A 21099-nucleotide genomic window follows, 5' to 3' on the forward strand; every position below is an offset into this window, starting at 1 on the left:
CCTTCAGTAACCTTTACAGAATTTTATTCTTGACTTTAACTAATGGTTAAAAGGAAAATTGCTTAAATTATGCCATCTATCACTGCCAACAGTCACAGTCCACAATTCTCTTACAAGCTTGAAAGTATTCAAGCCATTTAAAGAAAATATTATATTCTAGTTCATTATGTAGCAAAAGAAAATTCAAATACTATCAATAAGGGCCTAATCAGAGAAGACAGAGTTATGTGCCATTATTTCTATGCAATTCAGAAGCGAAAAAAATAATTTGTGGTTATTTACTCTATCAAAAGCTCCTCCCCACAAGTCAAATTGAAAATATCATAGGTTCAAATTCATGGATACTTAATTTGGTTCTGTAGTGACAGCCCTACAAGACTGGACTTTCCTATGGATGTGCATGTAACTCGCTGAGTTACAGTTAAATGAAAAACGCAGCAACAAAAAACAACTTATAAACAGATGATAAATCTAGCAAGAATTGTACTTTTATTGTAAGAAAAATTATTTTGCATACTTCTCTATCCATATATCAATGCAGCAAGTAGTGTTTATATTATTCAAAAAGCAGTATCACTTGACTCAAAGATAGTCCTTATAACCAAGTGCTGCAACACAACCATGATGGCCTCAAAACTGACTGATTTAAGGACCTGGCTGGAGCTGTCAGGGGCTCCCAAAACTCCCATGTGAATTACTACTTTTCTTATGGAATGCAGCCCATTGTGGAATTCAGACACAGTTTTGCCTGAAGAGCAAACATGCCAAACCTAAACAGAAACCAGTTTCTCTCTAAAATGTTCCTTTATCAGTCAGTTTTATTAACAACTACAATATTGTCTTAGTGCAACAGAAGTAACATTTAAATTAGAAGTAACAGTTTCATAGAACTAAAAAAACCCCAAAAGATAATATAATATAATATAATATAATATAATATAATATAATATAATATAATATAATATAATATAATATAATATATAATATAATATAATATAATATAATATAATATAATATAATATAATATAATATATAATATAATATAATATAATATAATATAATATAATATAATATAATATAATATAATATAATATAATATAATATAATATAATATGATGGTCTGTGACAAGGCCGGAGAAAGAAATTATGAATACATGTAAAATCCATACTTGGAGACACTGCACACTGGAAAAGAGTACCCACACCAGCTAACTGGTAGGGTAGATTAACAAGTTGATACACATTAAAAAAAAAAAAGGTACAACATACGAAGTTCCAGGTTCATGCGGCTGAGAAAGAAAAGCGTGATCTACAAAAAGACCTCTGTACTGAGAAAATTTTTTCTGGACAAGAGTTGAATTTCTTTGCCTATAAACTTCCTCTGTTCTTAGGGTCATGCTCAGAGTTAAGACAAAAAAGAAAACTCAAAGTTTGTTGACAAGGAAAGGATCCTACATTTGAAAAAGCTGAGACTGGATGGACAGAATGGTCCCCAAATATTAGCACCCATGAGGTGAGGAAGTGTCTCTGTACATAAGAACAAGGAAAGAGACGAAGGAAATCCCCAGAGGCACAGCCTTGAGGGCTCTGGAAAATCTCCAGCAAACCAGGAAGGATGGGCTGATGCAGCAATCCTCATACAGAAATAGTCGAGTCTGTGGGAACAGTGGTAGAAAGGTCAGAATGTGGTAAGGTTTTAACCTGTGAGAAAGCTGATAGCACCACCTGCAATGGACAGGGGTTAGGTCTAAGAAAGAGAGAAAGCATCTGGTTGCAAGAGGGCTATAAAGGCAAAGCTAGAACAAAGGTGGTGGAGTAGTAGAAGAATTGGTAAATGCCCTGAAAAATTTCTCATCTTGGTCTTGACTGGGACCATAGATGTGTCTAGGATTTGCATTATGATTCTCTTAGAATTAGGCTAAAGAGAAAACCTAGACCTCCCACTGGACTGTGGCTGCAAACAGGCTGAAAAGGAGAGGGCAAAGCTGTAAAAATAATTCTCCCCTGAGAACATGCTCATCTGGGCCAGGACACTGGGTCTCAAACAAAGGCTCAGCTAAGGCCAGGACCAGTGTTAAGGGTTAGGGTATTGGTTGGGAAAGGGACAAAATCTGCAGCAGTGAGATTAGACAGAGGCTGCAAAGGGGCTGGAAAACAAGGCTGTCAAAAGAATTACTCCCTCCAAATGTTCTCATCCCTGCTGTGGCACTGGGCGTTGAGCTAGGGCGCAGCCAAGGAGAAGGCTCAACTCAGCAAGAGAGTTATGGTCAGCACAGAGACCTACAGCTGGAAGTGGGGTGGCATTGCAAAGGGGCCACCCAGAGAGGTGCAGGTTTCTCTCTTCAGCCTGTATCTTTCTTGTGGCAACCTGTTTGAAGCTCTCCTTCAACTGGCTTTCTGTGTTTATTTTTTCTTGGCTCCTAAGAATCCTAAGTGATAAGGTGACTGCTCCAGCCCCAGTTCCTGCTTCTATCAGAGGCTCCAGGTCCCTGGGAGGAAAATTCGAGTCTCAGCTGTTTCTTTTCCTAGAAGATTTTTCAGTGTCCTAAACATAGCTATCCTGCAGTTTAATGCAATTTCTAATATAATCCTGAATAAAGTATAGGCACTTTCCTTCTTCATTTTACCCAGAAAAGGATTTACTCCAGGGGTAGATAAAACCTACAGGGTTGTTATTTTTTTCTACACAGCCCTTCTTCTGCATCACCCAAGCTGTATCTCTAGGCTTTTTCTCTCAATCATTAGAGTCGTAAAAGGAAGTGACTGGTGCAAAAATAATTGTTTCCTTAGGAATTTTTCATCTTCACTGGCCTTTTATTTTCTGAGGTTCATTTCAGGTTTTGGGTTAAGGTTATTTTTGACTGAAAGTCCACAGCTATGTTTGATCCCATCTGGACAGCAGCTGACAAAGAAATGGGCAAACTCTAATATTCTCCTTGGAAGAACAGTGAATCTTTGCATGGAACAGGTTTTGGTTTATACATCAGTCAAGCATTTATGTCAGTGCCAGAGAGGTTTAGAGACAAAGAGAAATCTGAAATGAAGTTATAGTGAAGCTGCAATGTATCCTCCATTGTTTAGTAAGAACTGATACTACAACTGGAGAATTGCATCATATCCATCTAATTGTTTGTCTCAATGGAGAGGGATTCCTCCCCTATGTCCAGGCTAGGCTTAGGGCACTCTCTTAATGTTAGGTTTGTGGAGGAGAAGAATTAGCTCAGAACTTCAGGGAGACTAAGTCTAGAAAGGGACCACCAGAAGGAATTGTGATTTCAAAAAAAACTTCTTTCACTATAGATAAGGTCCATCTGGTCTTTTGTGACACATGACATGTAGGATTTGGTGTTAGGGCTTTGGTTACTGTTTTGAGAAAGAGAAATAAACAAATTAAACTTTGGAGATATCTTTTACAGTTGAGTAAATACTTACATGTAAATTTTTTTTAGGAATATTGATTCTTTTTGGTTGGAATATTATCCCTGTCCTAGATCAAACCACAGTTGTTGCCTAAGACTAGAGCTGCAAAAAAGAAATTTCAGAACTCCACTGGCAGGGGAGCTGCTAATGGATAGCAAAAGAACCCTGAAATTCTCCCATGAGGAAATTTTTGTCATGACTGGGTTGCCGTGCCTTTTTTCTGAGGTTCCCCTTGCATTGGGCTTTTGTTGAAATAAATGTAGTAATTTGTTTGAACATGTAAGATGTTTCCATTTTTACTTGCTTTAGCCAACAGAATTATGGTGGATCCATGTGGTTTGCATGGTACAACAAGTAAGGATTTCTTGTGATAACCACTGACTTGCATACATGAGTAGGCATATATGCACTTACGCTAAGTGCAAAAATTGTGGAGGACAAAGTTACAAGGTCCTGTGTAAAGGAATAGTATTTTCTTCCCCCCATTTTCCAACATACAGCAACAAATACTCTTATCTTGCTGGCATTATTTCAACAGTGAAAATCCTACATGTTCTTGTTTTGTATGACACTGTTTTCTTGAGTATCTGTTGCATTACATGCATGCTGACACACAGGTCTGCCCTAGTTTTCTGTCAAGATCTGTAAAAACTGAAAAGCCTTATAACCATGAAGAATGGTTAGAATGAACTGAAATTATATTCAATGACTTTGGAGAAAATAAACAAATTTTATATTATTATTCAACACATTTATTTAATTGTATCATTTGACTTACACTCAGCATCACAGCTTCTATGTGTTTATGTTTGTTATATGCTAAAGGAAAGCATCAAACCAATAGCTTTATGATTGTAAACCTAGCACACACAACATAGCTTATACTTGAGAGAACATAAATATAACTTTTCTGTTGCTTCTGGCTGCATGGATAATCTTCCATAAACAAATTGCAGATGACTGAACAATGCTAGCCTGAACATGCCTGTTTAGGAAATTTTTGTAATAAACCCCTTCTTTCTCAGGGAGATGCTTATGCCTTAGGGCTCTCTGCAATAAGAATCAGAATTTAATTTTCCTAACTTGAGGGAGCTCAGATTCTGTTTTTCAGTTTAGTTCACTAAGAGCAAGAGAGACCAGCATTTAAATATAATCATAAAGATTAGTGCATCCGTACCAGGACCTGATTGAGACCTACCACAACTTCCTGCCTAGGTATAAGCAAATCAGTGTAAGTAAAACAAGGAATCTCTCTGAAAGGCTCTGACATAAATAGGAATGGTTATGGCAGCAGTGGTTGTGGGAATAATCCTAACAGTATTGCAGAGACAGCTCATATTTGGTTTGCTTCTTGAGACTACTTTCCACAAAGCTGACCTAGTTTAGATGTATTTTGCTTCTGCTTTATGAGCAGAGCATCTATTAATCAAGTCAGAATTCAGACCACTGTTTTGCCTTCTGCATCAGGCATTACTCAAAATCCTCTTTCACACTCTGCATTACAATCTTTAGAACTTCACAGCCATATTTTGAGTAAAGTACATGAGCCTGTATATTAAATGCTGTTTTGTATGACACTATTTTCTTGAGTCTCCCTATTTAACCTATTTTCATTATTATTTAAATATATGCATATACAGAGTTCTTCACATCTTTTTATTCAGTACTGTATATATTTAAAGGAAAGCATAATATACATGCACAGCACTCCATGTGCACTGGTCATATCACTAATTATTACCATGAAATTATTACAGAACAGGAAAACATGACAGAGCAGCATTCAGCTACATGACACTGAAAAGTTCTTCCAACTGTTTTCTTGTTGTCTAGAGTATAAGACTGAGGCAAAGGTAGATATGTGATGATGCCCTAAGGACCTAAAAATAAAAGAACAGACTTTCAAGACAATATTAGTATAGGAGATAATATAAAGGCTGGTCTTTAATGGAGACCTCCAGGGGTAGATATGGAAAAATGCCCACCTTGCACAGGGTGAATACAGTTTTATAAGTTTACCAAATTAGCATAATTGACAAGTATTCACAATTGGAAGCATAGCTGGTGAGGGAATTCCCCCTTCTGGTTAAACCCCTTTCTGGACACCCCCTCTGCCCCACCTTGGTACTAGCAGCACCTTGCTTATGAGAAAGTGTCTGGGGAGAGAAGTCCATCCTTGCTTCCCAGAGAATTTAGTCTTGGACACCCTTGGCTTGGAGCCTCTGGAGGATGTATTTTGTTTTTCTGCCTATCAGGGGAGGAAAATTACTGGAGTTAGCTAGGAACTATGTAACTATACAGCAATAGTCTACAGAGCTATGAATACATAGAGAGGAAATACAAAAACAAAAATAATTCTGGCATCAGTGGAATAGTCTGTTGTTCTGACTGCACAGGAATTCTAAGGATTCTACTCTGGAAATGTGCGCATATCCAGCCATGTGCTAATCACAGAAGCAAGAATATCACAATAGAAATTCTAAACACATTAACAGCTGGAAAAAAGTATCTGCACCATTTTTTTCAAGTCCTTGTCTGTTTGGTATTAATGAGAAGTATAGATACCTCCTGAGACAAATGACATTTTAAGGATAAATATTAATTTCAGCAGCTGTTATTTTTCATCTTTTGTAGGTTATAGAGAGTAACTTTCTATTTACAGAGTTGTGGAGACAGGTGAGCAGGAGTGTTAGTTGAGGGCAAACAAAGGTTAATTGATTTTACTTACATATCAAGCTCACCCCCTTCTCAGCGCCCATTCTGGAACACATAGCAAGTAAATTTTATCCTCAGTTTTAATTATGTGTCTGCATGTATGTTTACACACATAAGTAAGGGCTTGGACTGGTGACCTAGCTACTCATCTTTGGTTTTTTTTTTTTATTTTCCCTGAGTAACAACAGTGCTAGGCTGTATTGTAACACCAGATCGTTACAAAATAAAACTATTTTGGGACTGCGCTCCTTGCACTCAGGGATCCAATTGTTCAGGCCTCAGGCAGTATCTGTACAAATGATGTAAAGAAATGATTTAATCTCTACTGGAAAGTAGAGAAGTATCACTGAAAATAGCTGAAAAGAGCCCAGGTAGTGAAAATGGTCAAGCTCATTCTATATCAGGGCACAGGTTTGTCCCTGTACTTGCCCTATGGCAATGGGGCTATAATTAGAGCTGTAGCTGCTGGATTAAAAGACATGTTGCTATACTCAAACTCCTATTATGGGCAAAAATGAACATAACATACGAATGAGGCTAACAATGTATTTTTATTCCATTTAAAGTTTTACTAGTCTAACAGTCTGAATTAGATAATTAATTGTCATGGTCCTCAGCACATCAGTAAGTTTTAATTGCTTTGACCTCCATCCATGCCCATTGGTCCAGGAGATGCAGCTAAGCTCCTTGCTGAATTATGCTGTAGGGCTATTTGTGCTCAGCTCTGACCCTAGCTTGGTTTCTTGTTGCTTTGTGTCTCAGATTATCATTAGACTGCAGTAACATCCACCACACCTGTGCTTCTGTTAGAATGATTGCTGTCCCTCTGCACATTGTTGTACCCAGCTTGAATATTATTTTTTGTGGTGAAAAATACTTAAAGAGCTATGGCCCCAGCCTGGGCTTTTATAACCCTGACAAGGCATCATCTGCTACAGCACAAGCAGATGATGAAGAGCCAAGACACAGAGGCTTGTTGTGCTGCCTTACATTCTATGGCAGCAGCAAAAATGAATATTTTCTACCCAAACATTATCTTTTCTGTTTCAGACTGTAATGGCTCAGCACCTTGTGCTGTTCTCCATCTGTGCTAAAGCCCCAGTAAAGCACTGAACTATCATGGAAGTTCTGTTAACATGCTGGTATGAATTCTTTCAACACCTGTACATTAAGTACATTACTAAGTTTTATAGGATGAAAGAAAAAAGAGTAGGAAGAAAAACAAAAGTGCTTTAAGGAAGACTATTCTACAATGGCTATCACTTAGACATGTTTGAAATAAGCAGTTTAGAAAACATCTAATATTCACTCACAGATGCTGCCACCTAGAGTCTGGCATTATGACACGGTGAACACAAGGATTATAGAGTAACTTTCAGGCAGGAATATTCAATTTGTGTGGAGGTGGAGGTGTTAGTTTCTGGGGGAGTAGGTAGCGGGAAAAGGTTAAAGAGTAGCCAAGCAAGCAGAAGGCAATTTTAGACCTTGAAATTTGTAAGTGTCTTCCTTCAGTAATGGTCTAAGTCAGATCTTACACTGAAAGGTGGAACGGTAGAAGTTAGCATGGGAAAGCAAATTGGACCTGCTATTCTGTCCATTTATCAGAATACCTAAAAACTAGATTTATTTCCAGTTCAATTTCCAGGTCTGAAAAATAATGGTCAGCAGAATAAGAGATGTTCTAGTTGTGCAACCTTGCCTTCAATTTTGATGAAAAAGCCTGCCAGTTCTCAAAAAGTCATTGAGAACGCATATTTAAGTTTCTCTCTCTCTCCATCAGTAGAATATTGGAGAAGACAAAATATCCCCATGAGGCAGCCTAACTGGATATCCAAGGCAGCCTGGAAAATGATCTATCCTGCTATGCTTTAGAAATTGCAAATAGCAGCAACCCAGTTTCTCAGCTAACCTGAAGGACCTGGCAGCATTTGCTACAAGATTCCATGCCTGGACTCTCCCACTGTGTGTTATTTCTTTAAAAATGAGCTACAAACCTGGATCTCAATTTGCTCAACAGGATATGGTTTGATTAAATGTGTCTGGATGCATTTGTAATGGGATTATAGATTTCAATTAGGAGTCATTACAAAGCAATACTTTGTCATGCATACTTCAGCAAGCAGAACTGGGGCAAGAAATAGGACTATGATGGAAAGGTCTCTCATTTCTCTCCAAGACATTGTTACAGCTTCTTCACACTCTAATACTGCTTTTTTCTCAAGTTCATGTTATGTTTCTTTCCTTTCTCTTTGCTGGCCTGCTGTCAAATTGATGGCTTCTAGTTCCACTGAGCTCTGAACATGATTCCAGTAAAAGGCTGATTCTTCCTCCTGCTGGTGGATGACAATGAATAGATCTTTACTGTATTTGATTGCAGAAGGGTGAAGCCAATTGCCTCCATGTTGGTAGGGGTACAGCTTGACTGAACTAAACCAGCAGTGTCTTACCTTGTGTCTGTGCTGCATGGTGGAGAACAGGCTTGAGAAGACAGTGTCTGTTCAGTGAGCCCCACGATCCTCCCAGCTGGTGACAGCTGAAAGAGCCAAACCCCAACACCTACTGTTCAATAGGTGAGTAAGCCTCACTTACATCTTCTTTGTCAGGCTGCATCCCAGAGTCTTGCTGAAGAGCCATGCACAAAAGGATTCCTTCTTCTCCAGGTAGCAGGCTGGTTTAGCCCCTTTGTGCAAAATTAAGCATTTACAACATGTTTTGTGGTCAGTTCTCTTCTAATGAGTGGATTCATATCTCTGCTGCCTGCAGTAGAGACTACTGTCACAGAGACATGTAACAAAGTGCAATTTATGCACTGATGCACCTGAATGCACTTGCATTTTCTCTCCACCAAAAAGGACGACCTCATTCAAAATGGAAATGCTGCACAGCCTGTACTGCTCTCCAGACTATGTCCTGGAAGTCTGAAAAGCTATTACCTGACATGGGCTAAAATCATGCTAGAAAGAGAGTTAACAGTGCTGGACTTCACTTGGATCTGTGCCCTGGACTTCAACAGTCTTGTGTCCTCAGAAAGCAGGAACTCAAGACAGCAGTGAAAATAGGTGTGCAACTGAGTCTGAACAGGATGCCAGTTTAACAAGATACTGCTTGTCAACTATGGTTTAAGTGCCCATAGCCTTCTGTGAAAAAAATAAGAATGTTGAATGGCAAAGGTGAAAACAAGACAGTTTACTCTCCTGGGCTCCCTCTAAGGGCATGGTTACTTAAACAAAAAATAATCACTTAGGATAGGCAAGAGAGCAAGGTTCTAATGTCTTTTAGAAGCATGATGTCAGGAAATCTATCCAGTCCCATACAAGATCATAGAATCAGAGAATCATAGAATGCTTTGGGTTGGAAAGGGATTTTGATGATCATCTAGTTACAACCCTCCTGCCATGGGGTGGAATACCTTCAGCTAGGCCAGGTTGCTCAGAACCCCATCCAACTTGGCCTTGAACACCTCCAGGGATGGGGCATTCACAACTTCCCTAGGCAACCAGTTCCAGTGCCTCATCACCTTCTCAGTAAAGATTTTTTCCCAATATCTAACCTAAACCTACTCTCTTTTGATTTGAATCCATTCCCCCTTATCCTGTCACTACATGCTCTTGTAAATCTTGCCCCACCTTTCCTTACTGGTTAGAGTTACCTTTTCTCCTTAGCTATCATTGTGGTGGTTGGTGATGTCTATTATCAATAGACATCTGGCCTGCTATTGTTCTGGTCTGTCAGTGGATTACACATGGTCAGATTTTATTCCAACCTACAGAACCAGTCTGCTTCAGTTTGCACTGTACTGGAAACCCCATTTGCATACACTGCTGTGCACTGGCACAAATAGTATGGAAATGACTCACAGGCAATGCACTACTTATAATTTTGCCAAATGGGGCAGAGTATTGGCAATTTTGTTGCATCTGCCATGATATTCAGGCCAACTTTCTCTTCTGCAAGGGAAAGAAAACTGTCTTCCAGACCAGATGAATTTAAAAGGAAATATGACAAATTCTGCCCATTCATTCCACTAACACATTTCTATTCACTAGTTACTATTTAATTTATATCCTTTAACATAGTGAAGATCTGGTGCCTCTCAGTTCCAGTATTCTGGATAGCTATTACCAACCCATGGAATTGAGTGCACTACTAAGAAAAAAACTCCTTTCTACAAGAACAGAACAAAAACACGCAGTTACTTAGCCTGGACTGATCACTTAGTTTCTTGTTAATCCTTTATTTGATTTAATTTAATTCTTCAAAATTTACAGCAAGAAAAAAATGTAAAAAACATGCCAGAGTTCACAGTATAGACAGAGAAATGGAAAACCAACTGAGGAAAGAAGAACAAGAGAAAGTGAGAAATACGGGTAACAATTCCAAAGGCTCACAGCAGACTCACACAATGAATTGTCATTAACTGTGTCAGGAGTTGACAATAAGGAGCAACAAAGGAGCTGACAATATCCTACAGATATATCTGATTACTTCAGCAAATGAGAGAGTGGGAAGAAAGATTGCTGACAAGGTGCAGTGACATGAGATTAAGTTATCCTGAAAATCAGTCCATAGGGGAAATAAATTTTAAAGTTATAGGTATGTTTTTGAAAAGCACCCACCTTTATACCATTTTCCAGGATCACAAAGCATGTGATGTTAGAGGTACATTAGACACAATTGTCAAAGCTCATAAGCAAAACAAGTCAAAAATATGGGGTTATTAGACCAGATAATATCACTGAAAATGTTTCCTTCAGAAGGTATTTCCCTTATGTCTGAAATTAAAACCTGACCTGCAGATCTTCCATTCTGCTCAACTTTCTAAACCCTGTTAGACCTCTAGGCTTCCTGCTGGTCACCTCCAGGAAAACCCTCCAGGAGAAGGATGTCAAAAATTTACAGATCAGGAGCAGGACTGAGTATCAGATATTTAGGGGGGCTAATGTGTTCAGGGCAAATCAAGCAACTAGCAGACTGAAAAAGAATGCCTAAAATGGCCTGTGTGATTCTTCTGTTCAGGGAAAAATGAGAGTCAGTGGAGCCCATATTCACTCTTCATTTTCTCATCAGCCCCACAAACCCATATTTCCTAAGATTTTAATTTATATTGTAATACTATTTATAACAGTGCTTTTCTCCAGAGTTAAAACTAATAAACAGGGAAGTACAAATATGGTAGAATTCAGACAGGTGTAGGATCAACATGTATATGCCAAAAGGCAGCTGCCTGGAAGAATTAAATGCCAGCACTAATGAGCAGTGATAAATTATTTTCACAAGAGAGACAAATTTTAATGCTTTAAATTGGAATACATTCAAGTTTTAGGTGAGGGTTCTGAGAGGTCTTTAGGTGGTTGGGTTTTTTGCTTGCTTGTTTAGAGAAAATAGAAAGTATTTCCAAGACTGCATATTGGAAGAAATATTAATTTCCCTTCATCTTACAGGATCAGAGAAAATAGTATCAGGTCTGTGTTCTCAGTAACATTTGTCTGCTTCCACTGAGCAATGCCAGAGCTGCTGTATTCCATGTGGCAGTATAATGAAGTTCACTGGAACCTCAGAAGGCTCATATTTATTTCAGCAAATAATTTTTTTGTGCTGTTCTAGATAACAGTTTTGATCTATAATTCCCTGGGTGGTTAAAAGCCACTGATGTTCTCACACTTTCCACCAGCAGGTGAAACCTCCTGAACCAACAGCCACTGTGGGGTGTTTGCTGGATGCACAGCTGGGGTTTTTCAGCAGTCAGCCTTTGCAACCTACCCTTGATTCAATGAAGCTGAAAGACATCTGACTTTCAGCTAATAGAGCAAGGCAGAGAGCATTTTTCAAGGAATGGGAAAGCAATTCCAGCAGGATTGCTGGCACACAATTGAAAACATTACTGTGTTTTCTTTGGAAAGATAATTCATTATGTAATGAGGACATTTCATGGGCATACACTCCTCCCACCCTACTCTCAAATGAAGGACTTCACTACCCAAATGGTTGGAAAAGCAGAGGCAAATACTACATTGGGTTTACCAAGCCATTAGTGCTCAATAAGTTGACACCTCTAAGACTGTGCCTAAAGTGGACAAATGCTCTCACACAACCTAACTCCATAAAGGACTGTTTTCTTATTGAAAACAGTGTCCTTATTGAAGCATTTTAATTGCTCTTTACTTGAGCACTAATATCAGCTACTTGCAAAGATTGCAATATTTTAGCACATTTATTCTTTCCTTATATTCATATCTGTTTCGATTTTTTATTCAACTGAGAGCTGAGGAACAGGAGAACAATGTTAGTGCCTTCTGGGCTTGCCATAAGTTGAACTGAGATGATCAGTAAAAATTCCCAGTAAGCACTCTGTCAAGAACTGAAGTATATAAAAAAAGGATGACCAAATTTCTGCTGTAGGGCAGCTGTGCCTCTTCAACACTCACAGCTTTACTACTGCTGACAATGCAGTACAGACAGGCAACAAACAGCGCTTGCATGCGGAGCATCCCTTGGCTAACAGCAGACTGCACGATCCATATCAATTCAGTCCCACTGGGAAGCACGGGGGAAAGACACTGCTGCAAGAATTACAAATTCTGACTTTTGATTCAAAGGAACTTCTGTGACAGGTCTTGCATTTTAAAAGATCTGTTCTCTGAGGATGTGAATCTTTCCATTGTATTCATGTATCATTTTCCTCAGCATCTGTGGTCTCAGATTTCCCTTTCTATTCCTCTTATACAGTGTCAGTCCATTTGATTTGGCATTTATTCTACTCACCTCTGGAGTCATCATAAGGCAGCTGGTTAGCCATGGAGAACGTAAGAAAATTAAAAACAGCAAACAAAATCCCAGAAGGCAAGAGGTTCACTACCTCAGGGATATTTCATTTTATATAAATAAGCTATGCAATTTAGATTCATGGAATGTGAGAATCCAAGCTTTGACTCCAATTTACAGATGTTACTTCATGCAGAAAAGAAACATGTTTAAGCGGGTAATTCTTTTGATGTCAGAATTAACTTATAAATGTATAAGTTATTTGTCAATTTTCCTCTTTCAATCAGTCTTCACTACTGTGAATTTATTTTCTATAAGACAGATCTCCAAGCTTCTGAAATGTTTGAGAATGAAAAGCCATACTATCAGTGTTAAGCTCAGCCACTCAAATTCATTGGCATTTATTTTACAGATTTCTTCTGTGCAAAATCCAAGAGTAAAATAGTGGAATTTATTTGTAAATCATGCTAGATGTTATCAGCTCAATGGCTATAAACATTACTTTGATTTCTGTGCACTCTGCTTTCCAGTCTTTTAAAAGTTATTGCCTCAGCTACCTGCAAGCTGCATTTTTGTCATGAAACCTACACACCTCATAACCCATTGCAGAATAATCAGAGGTTTGTAAAAGCATATTTAATCCATTGGCACACATATTTTCTTTCATTAGGTACTTCACAGCTCATGTCATGAGGTTTTTTAACTATATGGAACTAGAATGATTACCTTAAGGTCCAGAGCCCTGATTTCATTAGATGGATTTTTTTGCAAGGAGAGGATAAAAGGTTGCTGATTTCTGAGACTGGAAATATATTTGTGTTCATTATACAGAATTTGGATTAAAATGTCAGATTCTGACTACACAACTAAGATTCTGTGAAATCCTGAAATCCACTTGACTTTTTTCTCCATTTTTTAAAACTCCCTTCCCACAAGATGATTTTTCCTTCATATTATGGTGGATTGACCCTGGCTGGATGCTGTGTGCTCACTGAGCCACTCTGTCACCCCACTCTGCAGCTGGATGGGGAAATTTAACAAAAGGCTCATAGGTCAGGAGAAGGACAGGGAGAGATCACTCAGAAATTAACAGCATTGGCAGGAGTGACTTGACTTGAGGAAATTAGTTTAATTTATTACCAAACAAATCAAAGTTGGATAATGAGAAATAAAGACAAATCTTGAAACACCTTCCACCTATGCACCTTAATCTTAATCCCAAATTCTCAAAACTCAGTTTTTAAACCTATACGACTTGCAAGATTATAAATCAGATAGGATGAAGGTTGCATAAAACACCTATTGTCTGAACTCTGTTATCAGATATCTACATAGGCATTTTCATTGGGAATATATGTCCAGAAACACCTAGAAAATAAGTTTCATAATGACAGGCAGATTCTGAGTGCAAATATTTCAGAACTTAAAGCACACTCACTATATAGCATGCAGTTACTAATATCCATAGACATGACAAAGCATTACAGTATATATGAGCCTTCAGTAAAAAGATCCATGACTTTTCAGAATTCTGCTAATAGACTTTTCAAATACCCTATCTAAAATGAACAAACTGCAATTTCCAAGGAGAGGACCTGTTGACAAGGCTACAGTAGTTAGAAAAACTAAACAAAGCAGAAACTTGGCATTTTAAGGGCACAAATAATTTGTGGTTTTACTATTGAAAATGTATTATTCATTTTAGTATCATCATGCTTGGAATTCTGCATACACAATATTAGACACGGTAATTGTGACGTTCCCTTATTCAGCAAATGCCAAAAGTACTGGTACTGTAAGTATGTTTCATGAGAAAGGGAATAAGCACATCACAAAGCAAAAGAGCACAGAGGTGCTACAGAAACAGTGAGGCAGTTGGCTCATGAGTACCTCAGGCTGAAGTTTTTAACTTCTCATGGTCAATTAGCTGGTGTTAGCCTTTCTGTTAAAAGGCTGACCACCATCCCCTGTTCCCCCAGTCTTTTTGGCTCTGCAGGAATTGGAACTTTCGCTTCTGATCACAGCATTTTGGGGCTATCCTAAGAACTATTTTTCTTCTGTGTATAAGCTGAAGATAATAGCTGCAATTCCACATGAGGTTAAGTAAGCTGGAGAGTAAGTACAGACATCCTATGCATATAAAATGCTTTCAGCTATTTAAAACACCTGCATAGGGTGAGTAAACATGACACAATCCTTGAGGAAGACACATATTTCTACAGGGACTGTGAGAGAGCAGAAGAAATACCCCACAAAACCCAAATGACACTAGAGATCTACATACATGCAGTTGAATCCTTCCCAAAGGTAGGTGCCTACAATCATGCTGCATACTCAAGGTCTCACTACAACTAATAAAGATCTAACCAGCATAATCCAAGGAGCCTAGAAAGCATCATCTTACTGAGTAGATATTGACAGCTTGATTTCATCGCCCACCAGTAGACACCGAGCACTATTTCTGATGTCATAAGCTATTCAAAACTCATGACTCCCAAATATGACACAGGTCTTGGGGAAGACCAGTGCCCCTCTGGAGTGGTGACTAGAGACCAGCGGGGTAGCTCTTTATTTTCTCAAACACTCAATATCTGTACAACTACCTCTCATAGCTGGTCACCTGAAGCTTCCTCTGGGCTCCACTGACAATATTGACTAGATGCTTATTTTAGTTGACTAAGCAGAAGAACCTAATACCATTTGAGATGTTTAAAAGTCTTCCATGCGTCTTTCAGAAAAGCTAAGGACTACTTCAGGCCTTTTGTTATACTTATCACATCCACACAGGTGACAAATGTTAATCTCAGACTGGATCTCAAGCAAGATTTCTTATCTAATATTTAAAGTGAACTAACTAGGAGGTTGCTAGAAGAGATCAAAAAACAAACAAAAAAAAAAAGCATAAAATGCTCAGGTACTTTCAGTTGAGAGCATTAATCAAGAAGACTATTCTGTTACTAGTAAGACTAAAATTTGTACTTGTGTTATAGAGCCAATGTCATGCCCAGTGTTTCAAATGCATATCAATGTTAATTGCTGGCTCTTCCTTAGACAACAATCTAACAACTAAAATCTCTAAAACCCATCCTAAAAACTGAGGCACATTGTTTTGCTACTTTGTACCGTTGCAGCTGTTTAGGTACTCTTCTCAAACGGAGCCCCCATTTTATTAAGTGAGAAATATATATATATATAGGCAACAAAAGGGCAAATTTCGACCCTAGAAACCTGCAGGCTAATAACAAGACAAGACATAGCAGATGGAGATCAGTGAAACCATGACACATCTTTATTTGTCAAGTGCTCTCTGCACACTGGCAAATCTGTTAACTTCTGCAAGAAAACAAAATTTCTATGAAAAGTTCATAGATGGCAAACTGATATAAAAGCTTTTTTGCTATTTGAAATGAAATTTAAAAATCTGATCTCAGAAACAGAGTTAAACAGATTGGTTTTTTTTAATTGTAGATTGCATCTCAGTTGTAAAATATACTAATCTTGATATCACCTGTCAATCCACAGTGAAGGGATAAAATGAATTCATGACTCTATGATTTTTTCCCACTTTTTCTTTTTGGCTTTTAATTCTCCCAATACTCACCAGCAGCAGTTTCTCCCTGCCCTTTAATTAGACTGACATTAAAAGATGGGGACTTCTATAGGCAAAGAGTGAATTATTTATCCAAAATATTGAGACAATGTGCCATGTGGAGAAAACAGAAGAGAAAAATCTCTACAAACTAATTTTCTGAGCTTTAACATTTACATTGGTCCTGAGAAAAGCAATGCAATAATAAATACTTTGTGCAGAATGCCAAAATCTAAGGCATATTTTTTGCCCTAAATATCTGACTCCTTAGGTTCAGTGGCTATCATTGGAGCACTTAGGAAGATTATTCTACTCAATTTCTGCAGGTGCACAGGAAGATTTTTTTTCCTCAAACCTAATATCTGCAGATGTACATTTTGCAGAAGGTTTGCATTTAATTTTCTTTTTTTTTCAAGCTGTATTGTTTCTTGTAGAAGGATGAATTTGCTTCTCAGTGTGCATTGGCATTTCATAAATACCCATCTAAAAGATCTATTTGCAGTGTGCACAACACAAATGCACCCTCAAATAAAACAACATAGAACTGAATAAATTAATATGTTGAACTAAAATAGAGTTGTTCTGCTTGAGCATGCCTATAATTTCAGAGGTTTGGTGCATTGAAATAAACAGGGAAAAAAATCCATCTTTGAAGGTTTTTTTCTGAAAACCTTCTACTTCTTTGAGTCTGTTTAATTAGTTTTCTAGAAAGATGTTAAAATTAAGTTTTTCAAGTAATTGTATTGTTCAGTTCACAAAAGAAAAGCCAAAGCATAGGATTGTTTATTTCACTTACAAACATAAACAAATGTTGGTAAGAGCAGTCAGGAAATGGATTAACAAATAGTATGCAAGAACACAATCAGAAGCATTTGGGCTACTGCAACCTGGCAGGTTACCACAGAGGACAGATTTGCTACAGTGATCCTCACCCTGGACATTTTAGGCAATTGAATCTCATCTCCCTTAGAAAATTCCAGCTAAAACCAGTTCACTTGTTTGCCTCATAACTCACATCCTGAAGTAGTTACAGAACCTTATTGCTCTGTTGAACCAAATTTGTCTCTATCTTAATTATAGCTTTTCCATATAGATCAGCTTTTTACCTTCTGATTAAAAGCTCAATCATATTTCAGGCTTTTAAAAGCAAAGACAGATCATTTTTGTAAAATGGACACTCCATTCCCTTGTCATAAACTGTACTTACACATCTTACAGGTTTTTTTTTCTTTTTAACTTGGACAGTCAGAACTGTACATGATTCTGATAAGCATTGTCCTTCACCAGGGCATTAACACTCCCATCTTTACCAGAAATATCTGACCCCAAGCATCCTTGCATCATAGTAATCCTTCTCACAATATTATACATTTTTAGGCCACGCTGATTCTGTGGACAAATTCAACTAAAGTGCTACAGTGACACAAACACTAATGCTCATTAAGTCAGTCTGGAAATTAGATTAAATCATCTAGATAGACTGATTCCAAAACAGCTTTCCAGATGGAAGAGAGCATGAGACAAGAAGGCAGTTACTACTCGTACTTTGAAATGAGGAACATCTGGTCTCCTGTGAAGTGATATGACCAAAGGCAAAGCAATGATCTGAAGTTTCTATTCTCATTCAGGGCTGAAAACATCCCAAGGAGGACAGGACAGCAAGAGAAACTGCAGTCAAAAGCCTTCTCTCCTGTAAAGTGATGGAAACCACATGGTTCAAAGGGGCAATTTCAGAGGTCATGGCATAACAGAGAGACAGGTAGGCTTGAAACCTGGTTCCTTCCTTTCCATTAAAATTCCCCATCCTGTGTGAAATACAGAATTCTATGCTTTTATGAAGTTCTCTCCCATTTCATGACAATGGATTTCCAGCACCTTCAGTACCTGAACCCATGCTGTGCTCTGAGCTGGCACCTCTGCTGATCTTTTGATACCTGTCAAGAATATGCAAAACCTCAGTTCTCTGCTTTAGGATGAGATTAGTGACAGCTCAAATACAACATAATCCTTGTACAAACGAAGCATCACATAAAAGGCATTTGGAAATATACTACTGGGAAAAAAAGCACTCCAGGGATAAAAGATTTTGGTTTTCTTTTTATTTTTGCATTTGTCCATTTGCATTTTGCATTTGTTAATATAATTTTTAAATTATATTAACAATAAATCTGTACTTCCCTCCTGTCTTTGAGGGCTTTTATTTTAATTCTCTAGTTTTAAGTGCTGCTTAAGTATTTGCTTGCCATTGGATTTTGAGACCTTCTGTTGACAAACTCCTTAAAATTTTCTCTGCTCCCTTTGATAGCATAAATGTTTGTTTATTTATGCACCAACAACATATATTTTGTACTGTTGCAATACTTCACAAGGGCTTCTAACACACTATGAATAAAAATTTTATATACTACTTCAGTGCTTTGTTCCATGGTAGTTCAGTATATCAGAGGAAGATATATTTAATGTTTGCAGTTTCTCACTATGACATGCTATGCTATTACTGACAAATTGATCCTCTATTTAGCATTAATCAAAATATTCAGCTGAATGACAAAATGTGAGTATTTACAGCGGCTTCTGTTTTTTCAATTTTTTTCTACAAATATTTAATTTTTAACTGGGCATTTGGCTGAAAACTGCAGGAATACATGTCTCTTCCCTTGAATCACATCCAAAGATCAGGTCAAACAAATGGTTACTCTAAATTCTGCATATTATGTTTAACCATTCCTCAGAAAAGATCAAAGGCAGTTTTGTCAAACACAATGTGGGAATTTGCTCATTTGAACACTTCAGTACATTTAGTCTTCTAATCCAAACAGAGAACTACCTTTCCAAACAAGGATATAAACTGAAGTCAGTACTTCAAAGCTTAGAAAAACTCATTAGCTTTATACATATATTAACAGAAAGAGCTACTTAAAATAGTACAAAAACCATGGTACTTATATGAATATGATTTTATGAGCACATCTCTGAACCACATTAATAAAGTGTATGAATGAGGCAGGTGCTGATGCATTTAGTACACTCACTTGTGAGATTTTCCACATAGATGTGCTGTTTAATACCCTGCATGTCTAGAAATATGTTGCTCAGGGAAGATTTTATTATTGATATGAATACTCACTGCAAAGAAAGAACCAAATGAGTACCAAATTTCCTCTACCTACTGTTAGGTAGGTAATCACACTAATTAATTGGAAGTGTGTTGTTTCCTAACTGAACCAATTATGCAGAAAAGGCTGCCTGAGGTTGAGCTAAGCACCCTCGTATTAGCACAGTTACAGTGCAAATGACAGGAAAAGAGAGAAGAGTGCACTGAAAAGCAAAACATTATGCTATTTATAACTGTGCATTAAAAAGGGACTGTGAAAATCAAAAAAGCCAAAGCTACACACAGCACAAACAGACAGGGTGAAAACCCTTCTTCTAATGAAAGTCCTATAGCCAGTTACCATTTAAAAAGCTTGTGCTTTATCCTGCCAGCTCTCGCTGATAAAGGAAGGGGTCACTTGGCACCTGTTCCCTCATCAAATAAACCTTATGAGTCACCACATCAAAATTGTTACTAATATTTTGTGTATAAGAAAAATAAAAAACAAATGAGATGAGAAGTAACCTTTCTGATCAAAGTAAACACATTAATGAGCAAAACATGACAGCTAAACCATCCAAATTCACAAACTCACCTGTTTGGCAGGAAAAGATGTCCAGCAAGTTATAAAGATAATATCATAACAGATGTGGAAGGAAAGAACCATTTAAAAATAATTCTAATTTATACTCCATTTCATTCAGTTTACAAACCATTTTCAGACATCCTATTACACAATTATTTATTCATTTCCACCTGCATAATTTCTAATTTTTTATCAAAAGTGCTTACACTGCTATTTGCTGTCTTTGTCTTAAATTCTCTGTATCAAAAACACAGACTGCACACAATCCAATTACCCTGCAAATATCAGGTAAGGTTCCATTATGAGGTGTGACACTGCTCTTTTTGAGGGAAAGGAAAATATACTGTGCATATCAGAATTCCTCCAATTCATTTTTTATGCCAAGCAAAAAGTTTTGTAATAAACCACAACTCTTGGAAAATTTGTTCTTCTCTATTTTGCATTACTCATTTTTTCTATGTATTTTCTATGTACTCCTAAAAATACCTGCTATATTACAATTATATTATTACATGAATACTAGAATAACAACCTTCATAACGTACTTTATGTCATACAGTCAGCATTGATTCATTTTGACAGGAGTAAGAACCTTATCATTTGCTTTTATTGTCCCCAATTAAGACAGGATAATTGATATTCCTAGAGTGAATCAATGCAATACTGTGCATGGCTTTCATAAGAAATTATTTACTTTGTGTCAATGGAATATAGCCATCAATCCATATTATAATAACTATGTAAGAGTCTATTTAAACTTTTGCCCTCATTATAGCTACAAAACCCTTCATACTTATTTTAGATACCTGCACCAATGAAACAAAAACATTTCTGCTATTGTGATAGTTCTGGAAACAGTTAATTCAGAAGAATTGCAGAAAAACAAATGGTATCAACTTCATTTTTCAGCATCATACCCATGCATAAAAGAGA

Source organism: Molothrus ater, chromosome 3 (genome assembly GCF_012460135.2).
Source record: "Molothrus ater isolate BHLD 08-10-18 breed brown headed cowbird chromosome 3, BPBGC_Mater_1.1, whole genome shotgun sequence".
Taxonomy (NCBI): domain Eukaryota; kingdom Metazoa; phylum Chordata; class Aves; order Passeriformes; family Icteridae; genus Molothrus; species Molothrus ater.